We start from the raw sequence: 11,574 nt of genomic DNA, 5'->3' as shown, positions 1-11,574 counted from the left end.
TCCTTGCATTTGGGGCATAGATGTTCAGAACTGAGATGTCATCTTGGTGGATTTTTTCTTTGATGAGTATAAAGTGTTCTTCCTTGTCTCTTCTGACTAATTTTGGTTAGAAGTCTATTTTGTTGGGTATTAGAATGGCTACATCAACTTATTTTATAGGTCCATGTCGGAGCTCACAAAAGTGGATCTGTTCCACCTTGACTAAAGATCAGAGAGTTCAGAAGCATTCTTGATCCTTCAAGGTTATATGTCAGGAGTTTTGACCTAAGATGTGGCTACTAACAGGATGTTTTGACCTAGTATGTGGTTACTTGATGTTTTGGGTTTTAAGAAGGTAATTACTTTGGTTTATTTTTGTTTTTTTTTTAACTTGGTAAAGAAGTCTTCTGCCTTCCTCCTTTTTGAACTGGGGTATAAAGAGGTTATAAGAAATAAACATACCTGTTGTTCTGACTGGCCTGGCCTACAAGTTCCTATAAAATTTTAAATACTAACTATGTTTTGACAGGCTGGCAAAATTCCAGGAAAGTGTACACCCGATTCTCATAAGCTGTCATAAGCAAGGTCTAATACAGCATTCCTGACCGGCATTCCTCAAATGGCAGAAAATCTGAGGTTGAAGGGCTCTCGGCAATGGCATGGCCCAATTAATACTTCCTATAGATGGGCAAAGCTCAGGTTTGGAATAACTCAAAACTGCACTTATGGTTGTTGACTGGGGAGGGGAGCCCATCTGCTCCTGCAACTGGTCCAGTATGAAGTGATCTATATCTGGGATTTCAATGAAAGATGCCAATAGCAGCAGCACATAGAAGCTTAAGAACAACACAGATTCTCAGATTCTGCACCAGTCCTGTGCTGGGTCCAGAAAGCAAACTCTTCAAGTCAATCTTCTGCACATCAAAGCAGGAGATGCAAAGCAGTAGTTCTAATGCAGATGGTCCATTAGACTCCCTTGGAGTATTTAACTGACATCCCCATACCTGAATCCCTTCCTCAGAAATTACATAACAGGATGGGCTGGAGCCCAAGCATGGGTGTCTTTCTCAAAGAGATCAAGATGGTGATGCTACAGTGTCTAGAAGGTCTCAGCTGTGCCACATGTCCTCCATGCTGCCTGAAACACTGAGGTCAACTTTCCCAGAGAATGTGAGAGAGAATAAAAGTGACCGCACAGGGTGGTGACCCAGTGGGTTCCCTAGAACCTAGAATCCCAAGACCTGAATGAAGCCATAGTTCTCAGAAGCATGGCCACTTGAAACTTCTCTATTATCCTGTTCCTCAGAGAAAATGGCAGCCCTGGGGAAGCCTGCAGAGGCAGCAAGCTGTCTCATGTAATATTTATGCTGCCGCCTCTGCTTTACTTCTTCCTTTCTTTGCTCAGAGAGACTGAATCTAAGGTGTCACCGCCACATAAAAGCAACAATATTATGGGTGCCCTCTTCCTTCCCACCCCATTCTCAAAGCTCCTACAGATGTGATTTGGTCTTTTCAGATTTAAAGTTCTTTATAAAAATACTCAGCAAATACTTCAGCAAAAATAAATGTCCCTAAATAGCCACTCTATCAGTAGAAGTCATGATCACCCGTGTTCCTCCTAAGAGCCTAAAATAGAGCCCGCACTCGCAGCTCCCTCCGAGGAGCATCCTTGTTTAGCTAGCCTAGTTAGAAGCTGTGAGCTTGTGCGTTTGGGTCCTGTAAAAGCCTTGTGTCTTTTTAAAAATAATCTTGTTTAAAAACCCTGATACCCCCCCCCCCCCCCCGCCGCCGCCGCCCAAAGGAGGTTTAGCATATGCAAATCTCTAGGAACTGGGAGTCAAGCCCTGAATTGTCTGGAAATGCAGCCCTGGCTTGCAGTCCCCAGGGAAGACTGGGTGGATGAGGATGGGGCTAGCCCTTCCCAGAAGCTCCTTCTGCCAGGCTTCATGTCCCTGCAAAATGGAGTCTGACACATCGAGGTTCTCCGGAGACCCCTTATTCCTGCCCTCATATTTTAATCACTTTTTTTTTTAGAGCGGGTGTGGAGGATAGATCTTGCATCTTGATCCAGTTTCTGCCAGGGACTGGGACATGATCTTGAACTGATGGTGCTTGGAGCGCAGCAGGCTTGTGGGTCTAGCTGGTGTGTGGAGAGTCAAATGCTACTGACTTCTGTCCAGCGACTAAAAAACTCAGCAAATTGGGCATAATGGCAACGCCTGTAATCCCAACACTCAGGAAGCTGAGGCAGGAAGATTGCCATGAGCTGGAAAGTAGCCCGTTCTCCACTATGAGATCCTGTATTTAAAACAAACAAACAAACAAACTTTCTGTCCATGGACATGACCAAAGGAAGCATCTATCTCAATTACTTTTTCCCTCACTACAATGAAACACCATGACCAAGGCAATTTGTAGGGGGGAGGATTTATTTGCGGGTTAGCGTTCCATCACCAGCATGTCAGGAAAGCATGGCAGCAGACGTGCAGAGAGGATGGAGCTGGCAGCTAGGCGCTCACTTCTCAAACCATAAACAGGAAGCAGAGAAAGAAAACTAGGAATAGCGCATGACTTTGAAACCTCAGATCCCACCTCCAGTGGCCTACTTCCTCCAGCAAGGCCACACCTCCTAAACCTACCCAAACAGGGCCACTAATCAGGGGGCCAAGCATTTAAATGCCTGCCTGAGAACATGGGGACATCTTATTCAAACTCCCAAAGCATTGTTGAAGTCTCTCATCTCACTGATGGTGTGTCAAAGTCAGTCTCCTAAGGAGCAGAACAGCTTCAGAAGCTCCTCAACCTACGGCTGAGCTTCCAACCCTCCCAGGAGAGTCTGGGGAGTCATTCTCAGCAGTGGGAACAGCTACCAACCACACAGTAAGGCAAGATCCAAATACCAGCTGCCCCAGGGAGTTTGTGTTTGTCTCTGTGAAGGAGTTGGATTCGGCCATGTAAGCAAGGCCATAGAGGTGGATGGGAGAGTTGTGGAACCAAACAGAGCTTTGTGGGGAGAAGAGTCTCAAAGATGAGGTGTCCACTTAACTGTGAAACAGATCTTTAGTGGTAGTGTGAAAAAGACACTGCCGTAGTTATTTTGAAAAATATAGGGAAATTGAAGTGATTAACAATGCAACTGACCAAGGAAGTGGGAAGAAGAGAGTCTGTGCTTTTGTAGCTTTGAAGACCATGACTCTCTGGACAGGACTATCATTCAGATAATACCTTTCTGTCCAATTTGTTTTCTACTGTGATAAACACCATGACCAAAGGCAACTCAGGGAAGGAAGGGTTTATTTCACCTTACAGCTTACAACTATAAGGAAGGACAGGGCAGGAACTAAAACAGAAGCCATGGAGGAATGTGCTTACTGTCTTCACTCTATAACTTCCTTGGTTTGCTTTCCTGACTTTATCATTCCACCATAATTAATGAATCACTTCTGGATTGTTGAATGTTTGTTGTTCATATTTTTTTCTCTAAGGAATAATCATGAACTATTTATCTAAAGTTATTGCTGTTTACGTGTTCTAAGAAATATGAATTATTTCCTTTGAACAATCAGAAGACTATTGTAACAGTAACAATACTGTAACCAGAAAGCAGGCAGTGGCAATTCATTTTCTCACTACAATAAATAACATCGTTTACTATACTTCTATACTGACTGGATATTTTAGGACTAAATTTTATTTCGTGAGCTGGCAAAATGGCTTAGCAGGTCAAAACACTTGATGGCAAGCCTGGCTATCTGAAATTTGTTGTGAAATATCATTTTAACTGGGCAAAGGTGTGTTACATTTATTTATGCTGCAGAATATGACTTTAACTGTGCATATGTGTGCTACTATTGTTTGTGCTTCATTTGCTTCCTCTTGCCTGTCTAAGGCACCTGCTTGGTCTAATAAAAAACTGAACGGACAATAGCTAAAGAAGAAAAGAATAGGTGGAGCTGGCAGAAAGAAAGAGGAATGAGAGAAGGAGGAGAGAACAAGAGACATGCCTTGGGCAAGAGACCTAGCAGATGCCACCCAGACAGACAGATAGACAGACAGAAAGACAGAGAAGCAGTGAAAGTAAGATATACAGAAGCAGAAAAGGGTTATAAGCCTAGAGGCAAAGGTAGACAAAGAGAAGCCAACAAGTTAAAAGAGCTAGCCAGAACTGTGCCTGAGCTAGGTCAAGCATTCAAAACTAAAAGTCTCTAGGTCATGGTTTGGAAGCTGGTTGGTGGCCCTAAGGGGGAAAAAAAACTGATACAGAGTTTGATCCCTGGGTCCCACGTAAAGGTAGAAGGAAATGACCAACTCCATATGTCCTCTGACCTCTGCAGATGCACCAGAAACTAATCACATATGTACACACACACACACACACACACACACACACACACACACACACACCATACACATATACTATTGATAAACAAAGTAGTTCTCGTGTAGAGGACCTGAGTATGATACTCAGCGCCAATGTCCAGAGGCTCACAACCACTTGTGACTCCAGGGCCAGGGCAGTTAACACCCCCTCTTCTGGCTCACACATACTCGTGCATGAGCTCTCTCTGTGTGTCTGTCTGTCTGTCTCTCTCTCTCTCTCTCTCTCCCTCTCTCTTAAGGTTTTACACTGGCACCAATATTTACATTTTCATTCATTTATCCTCCATAAAAAATAAAAAAAAACTGTGACAGAGTTGGAACTAGAAAAAAAAATCACTTTATATCCCCTTTCAATACTCATCCATGTGTCTTTTGCCTGCATTCCTTGCTTCATTGTCACCAGGATTGCCTGCTCTTGGTGTCCTGTTTGGAAGCTGCTCTGTGACCCGCTCACAGCTGCCTACAATCACCCCTGTATACATTAGAGGCGAGGGCCCCCACATGAGAGGAAACATGCCGCTTTTTCCTTCTGAGTTTTAATCACTTTGATTTAATATTATCCCAAGGCCACCAATCTTCCTGTTGATTTCATGGTTCCCTTTTTCTTTACACTGAGTAATATTCCATTTCTTAATTAATTGGTGTGATATTTTTATTTGTGAGTTCAATAGAAACATTGCATTTCATTATGAAGAATGAAAAGCTGATTTCATACTTCATAGAACATAGTTTTCCACCATGTTTACTCTGGCTTATGGAAGTCCAGTATTTCTTCTGTGAGACTTGGATTTTTGCCTATTTTTACATTATTTAAAAGAGTGTTATACAGTAAATTCACAAGAGTTTAGGAGAAAAAATGTTCTCTTATATTCATAATAATTTCAAGCTGCCGAGGGTCAAATCCTCCACAGCGTGTTTTCACAAATGGAGTTTTGATGGAATGTGTCCTCGGTCACATAGTTTGTTACTCTGACTTCTCATTACAGTGACAAACGCTGCAAAGGAAGGTGTCCCTAGCCTGTGATATCAGAGATTACCATGCATGGTGGGCTTGCTGCATTGCTCCTGGTCTGTGCTGAGGCAGTGTGCCGTCATGGCAGGGTATTAGCAAACACAGATTCTCACATCATGACAACCAGGAAGCAGAGAGGAGTGACAGGAAATGACCAGGACCAAGATGCAACCTCCAGGGGTGTGCCCTGACAACCCCCTTCTCTAATGAAACCCACTTTCCGTCGTTTTACTGCTACTCAAAGTTTAATTCATTAATGGATTAAGTAATTAGTTAAAGGGCCTACCTATCTGTAAACCTCCCCACCCAGAATACACTCCTATTCACCCTGGGTGTCAACCACCAAATCAACTTCACAATCTGGATCACCGGTCACTCTTCACCTCTAAATGTTTTCTGGTTGCTGTTTTGTTTTGCTTAAAAAAATAATACTTTTTAAAGATTTTTTTATTTTTATTTAAAACTTTTTTTCATTTTACATACCAAACACAGTTTTCCCTCCCACCCCTCCTTCCATCCCCTCTATCTTCCCCACACTGAAGTTCCCCCATCCACTCCACAGAAAGGGTAAGGCCTCCCACGGGGAGTCAACAAAATCTGGCAATCAAGTTGAGGCAGGACCCAGCCCCTTCCCTCTATATGGAGGCTGAGCAACTCCCTCCATAGGGAATGAGCCCCCCAAAGCCAGCTCATACACTGGGGATAAATCCTGGTTCCACTCTCAGTGGCCCCACAGACTGCCCAAGCCACAGAGCTGGTACCCACACTCAGAGAGCCTGGTTGAGTTCTATGCAGGTTCCCCAGCTCTCAGTCCAGAGTCAGTGAGCTCACACTAACTCGGGTCAGCTGTCTCTGTGGGCTTATAATTTTTATCTTTAATTAAATTTATTCATTTATTTTACAGCCCAATGGCAATTCCCCCCCCCCTTCTCTTCCCATTTTCTCCCCAATTCAGCAAACCCATGTCTAACAATCTGGCAAAATGACACATTATCACAAGGAACAGACAGCATATATAATTTGTCATAGACTGTCCATAGCATCACAGTTTATAATAGCAAAATGGAAAAATAAAATTGTGTCCATCAACAGGTGACTGGCGGAATGAGCTGCAATCCAACTATGTGATAGTTCACACCACTGTAAAATCAAGTGAAGGCAACTAACAAAATCGACCTCTAAAGTTCTAGACAATAGAAAGGAGTATGTGTGTGTGTGTGTGTGTGTGTGTGTGTGTGTGTGTGTGTGTGTGTCTGTGTCTGTGTCTGTGTCTGTGTGTCTGTGTGTGCATGCCTCTGAACAACCAAAATACCCATCAATGGATAAATACTGTATTCAATAAAACAAAATCAGAAAGTACTGATTTGTGCTACACATGTGAAGCTCAGAAAGTATCATGATGTGTGAAAAAAAGCAAAGCACAAAATACCATGCGGCGATATGAAGCACTCAGAGAAAACAAGCTCCCAACGAGAATGTGAACCCGTCATTGCCTGAGACTTGAAGTAAGAAGGCTATAAGCAATTAATGGTCTCTAAACGAGAAAGGATTGGTCTTCTCCAGGGACAAGATCCCTGATAGGTTATCCAATCCCAAGTAGTCAGCCCTCAACACATGTACATACAAACAACACTAAAAGGACTCAGTAGGATGCATTTATTTATATAGGCATATGCGCACGCGCACGTGTGTGTGTGACAATAACAATAAAAGAAAAAAATAATAGAAGAAGAGGCGACAAAGATGAGAGGTAACTGGGAGCATAATGAGTAGTTTGAGGGGAAATGCGGGATGGAGATGATATAAATACAGGACTCATATAAAATTTCCAAACTATATTAATAAATAATTTCACTGAAGTAAGGAACATGAGCAAGTGAGCACCGCAGAGCTTTCTGAATGTTGAAAATATCTTGAAACCAAAACGATGTTTGAATCATGATTGAAATATATTAAAACCACGAAATTATACATTTACAGTTGAGCTTTATAGCACATAAAGTATTTCTCAATAAAGATATGAAGCAAAAATCACTGAAGATGTCTCCAACATTCTACCCAAAGTGGTACTACAGTGTGGATTTGGTTTGAATGACTCCCTAAGGCATCATTTGATTAAGTTCAGTCGCCACTGCGAGTTATTTTTTAAGAGGGAGGAAATAAAACCGATCTATGATGTTTATGGGTGGGACCTGCTGGGATGATGGTGCAGCCTTGGAATCTTTGCACTTAGGAGGCTAAAGCAGGAGGATCATGTGTTCAAGGCCAGCCTGTCTCAAATAAATAAAAAGCCTTTGGGAGATAATGAGTACTAAACAGGCCATTGGAATATCACTTTATGGCTGAATACTGGAAGTTTTGCAAGAAGGAAGGAAACCTGAGGACAAGCACACACATGTGTTCATGCGTGAATACACACACAGACACTCTCATCTCACACCTGATGTTCTGTACTGTCTTAAAATAAGCCTGAAACTATTTCAAAGCATAAAGTAGGGCAATGACTTGTTTTTCTGAAAATTAGTAAATAAAGGGAAGAGATGAATGTCCTGTCCCACTCAGTACTTGTAATAGTTTGAATCTCAATTGTCCCCCAGAGGCTGCCATGTTGAAGGCCTGGTCTCCAGGATGTGCTATTGGGAAGTGATGGAAGCCTTCAGAAAAGAGGTTTGTGTAAAGTCCTTGGGTTTTTAATGGCATTCCCTCAAAGGGGATAGTCAGACCCTAGCCCCTTCCTCATTCTTATTTTTGCTTCCCATCACAAGGTGAATGGATTTTCTCTTTCACATGTCCCTGCCATGATGCCCTTCCTCACCACAGGCCCAACACCTGAAATAAACCTTTTCTCTTAATGAATCATAACGATTATCATAGTGATGAACGTTAACAGTCTGGAGTTCAAGATAACAAAATAGATGATCGGGGGACATTTGGGCTTTTTTGTTTCTTTGTTTGTTTGTTTCTTTGCATTTTGGTGGTGGTAGTTAAAGAAAGCATCCACTCTCTTTTCAACACTCAATGAGATAGTGGATCTAGACCTCATTCATCAATATGTGTGATGGCTATTCTTGATTGTCAACCCGACTACATCTGGGATTAACTAAAACCCAAGTGCTGGATACATCTGTGATAGAGTATTTTCTTAATAAAATCATTTGATGTGGGAAAGCACACCTTCAATCTAGATCTTCTGAGGTGGAAAGATCTACTTTTAATCTTGCTATACTTTCTGGTGACAGCTTCTATAAGCAACACGGAAAAATGAAAACTTGTTCTATTTGCTTGTTCTCACTCTCACTGACAAGTCCATTTCTTCAAAGGTATTTGAAGATGCTTCTTTGGGATTCTGGAATATACTGAAGACTATCTGAGACATCCAGTCTTGTGGATTAAACAACTATTGGATTCTTGGACCTTTCATTGGTAGACAGCCATTGTCAGACTGGATAGACCACAACCTGTAAGCCATTCTAATAAATCCTATATATAAAGATGATAGATAGATAAATGAAAGATAGGTGGGAAGATAGACAGAGAGATAGACAAACAGAAAGATGATAGATGATGATGGTATAGATAGATAGATGATAGATAGATAGATAGATAGATAGATAGATAGATAGATAGATAGATAATAGATGAGATTCATTCTATAAGTTCTGTTTTTCTATGGAGCCCTGACTAGTACCTTATGTGTTAGAATTTTCAGGTTTATTCAGTACCTCTAAGGTTGATCAAGCTGTTTGACAACACTGGAACTCAGGGATCAGTCTCAGGGTTATGGCAGACAGGGCTATCAGACATCATAAAGATACAGTCAGAAAAGAAATACTCTACCTCATCCATGGTTGGTATTGTTTCTTTGTTTCTGTTTGTTTTTCACAGTGCTGGAAATGGAAGTCAGGGTTTTGTGTACACTAGGCAATACATTACTCCTTCAGTCTAATGACCAGGCTTGCCCAAACAAAAGCTAACCTTCATTCTAGCCAAGTTTCTAGAAACCAGAACAGTGATTCTCAACAAACTGAGGGTAGAGCCTGCATCAGTCGCCAGCACAGAATTAGCAATGTGTGAAGCCATCAGCTGCCACAGGTTACAGAGAAGAATTCACCGCTGGCATTGATTGTGGAGAGGGTAGAGATGTTTTGAAGCCACTATACACATTACAGTTCCCCACCAACAAGAATCGGCTTGCCCAAGTTATTAACAGTGTGAACTTGAGAAACCCTGTTCTAGATTCAACCGCCTGTTCACAGCAGAGCAGGACACAAGAGCAAGGTATTTAATGACACCAAGAGGATGTTGTCAGTCAAATTCAGAACACTTGAAACGGTTCAACACAAATGACCCACTTTCTTCAACTAACAGAATGAAAATGAAGAGGGCAGAGGAGTGTGAAATCAACATTTAGGGGCACAAAAACAAAATGAATGCCATGTGTGGCTGTTGGGATCCTGATTCAAACAAATCAACCGACTGAAAAAGCAAAAACAAAACAGAACATTTTTCGAGGCATCATGGGAAATGTAGATACACCCCAACTCTTAATAAATGACATCAGAAACTTGTTTGGAGATTGCATTAGACGTGATTGCTAGTGTCTAGACTATTTTAAACTTTCATTGGAGATGAATATTTGGTACACTTGGGTGACTGATATGAATCTGGGTTTTGCTTTAAAAACTGAATTTTCAAAGTGCATTTGATAGACCGTAGGAGACCTTTGAGATCTTTTTCCCAGTGATTTTTCAGAGTTAAAACTATTTTTATAACAAACTTAGGTGGGTTTTTTTTAACCTTTTGGGCTGCTTTAATATCTGGGCTAATAATACAAAAGCAATGGAGTGATGTGCTGCAAAAATGCTGGTAGCCATGAGTTCTTCAGAGAGAGCCCCTTGCTCAGATGAAGACAAAACATCCAAATGGTCAATTTGGAAGTACTGCACAAAGCAACAAAGATCATAAATTCTGTGCAAACTTGACCTTTTTACATTATATCCTTTCAATATTTCATGTGGAGAAATGTAAGCAATCACACTGCATGCCAAAGGATGCTCACTGTCTCCGGGAAGAGAACTCTTAGAGTTCTTTCAGTGTCAAGCTGAGCCAGGCACTTCTTTCATGCAACACAATGTTTACTGGAAAAACCAGCCGATAAACAATTGTCAAGTGAAACCTGAGTATTTGAGAGACACTTTTTCAAAAATCAACAAAATCAAGACTCATTTTAGGTAAAGCTAGCCATAAAAAAATGTGATCTTTCAAATAAAAATTAGAATTTGAAAAATATGTATATCCATGGGCACAGGAGACCACTTCCTACATATAACCCCAGCAGCACAGACATTAAGGGCATCATTGAATAAATGGGACCTCCTGAGACTGAGAAGCTTCTGTAAAGCAAAGGACACTGTCACTAAGACAAAAAGGCAACCCACTGACTGGGAGAAGATCTTTACCAACCCCGCAACTGACAAAGGTCTAATCTCCAAAATATATAAAAAACTTAAGAAACTAGACCGTAAAAGGCTAATCAACCCAATTATAAAATGGGGCACTGAGCTGAACAGAGAATTCTCAACAGAAGAAGTTCAAATGGCCAAAAGACACTTAAGGTCATGCTCAACTTCCTTAGCGATCAGGGAAATGCAAATCAAGACAACTTTAAGATACCATCTTACACCTGTCAGAATGGCTAAAATAAAAAACACCAATGATAGCCTTTCCTGGAGAGGTTGTGGAGAAAGGGGTACACTCATCCATTGCTGGTGAGAATGCAAACTTGTGCAACCACTTTGGAAATCAGTGTGGCGGTTTCTCAGGAAATTCGGGATCAACCTATCCCTGGACCCAGCAATACCACTCTTGGGAATATACCCAAGAGATGCCCTATCATACAACAAAAGTATATGCTCAACTATGTTCATAGCAGCATTGTTTGTAATAGCCAGAACCTGGAAACAACCTAGATGCCCTTCAGTGGAAGAATGGATGAAGAAAGTATGGAATATATACATATTAGAGTACTACTATGTAAAGAACAATGACTTCTTGAAATTTGCATGCAAATGGATGGAAATAGAAAACACTATCCTGAGTGAGGTAAGCCAGACCCAAAAAGAGGAACATGGGATGTACTCACTCATATTTGGTTTCTATCCATAAATAAAGGACATTGAGCCTATAATTCGTGATCCTAGAGA

The sequence above is a fragment of the Microtus pennsylvanicus genome, chromosome 3 (assembly GCF_037038515.1).
Source record: "Microtus pennsylvanicus isolate mMicPen1 chromosome 3, mMicPen1.hap1, whole genome shotgun sequence".
In the NCBI taxonomy this organism is placed as follows: Eukaryota; Metazoa; Chordata; class Mammalia; order Rodentia; family Cricetidae; genus Microtus; species Microtus pennsylvanicus.
Note: the sequence above shows the minus strand (reverse complement) of the source record.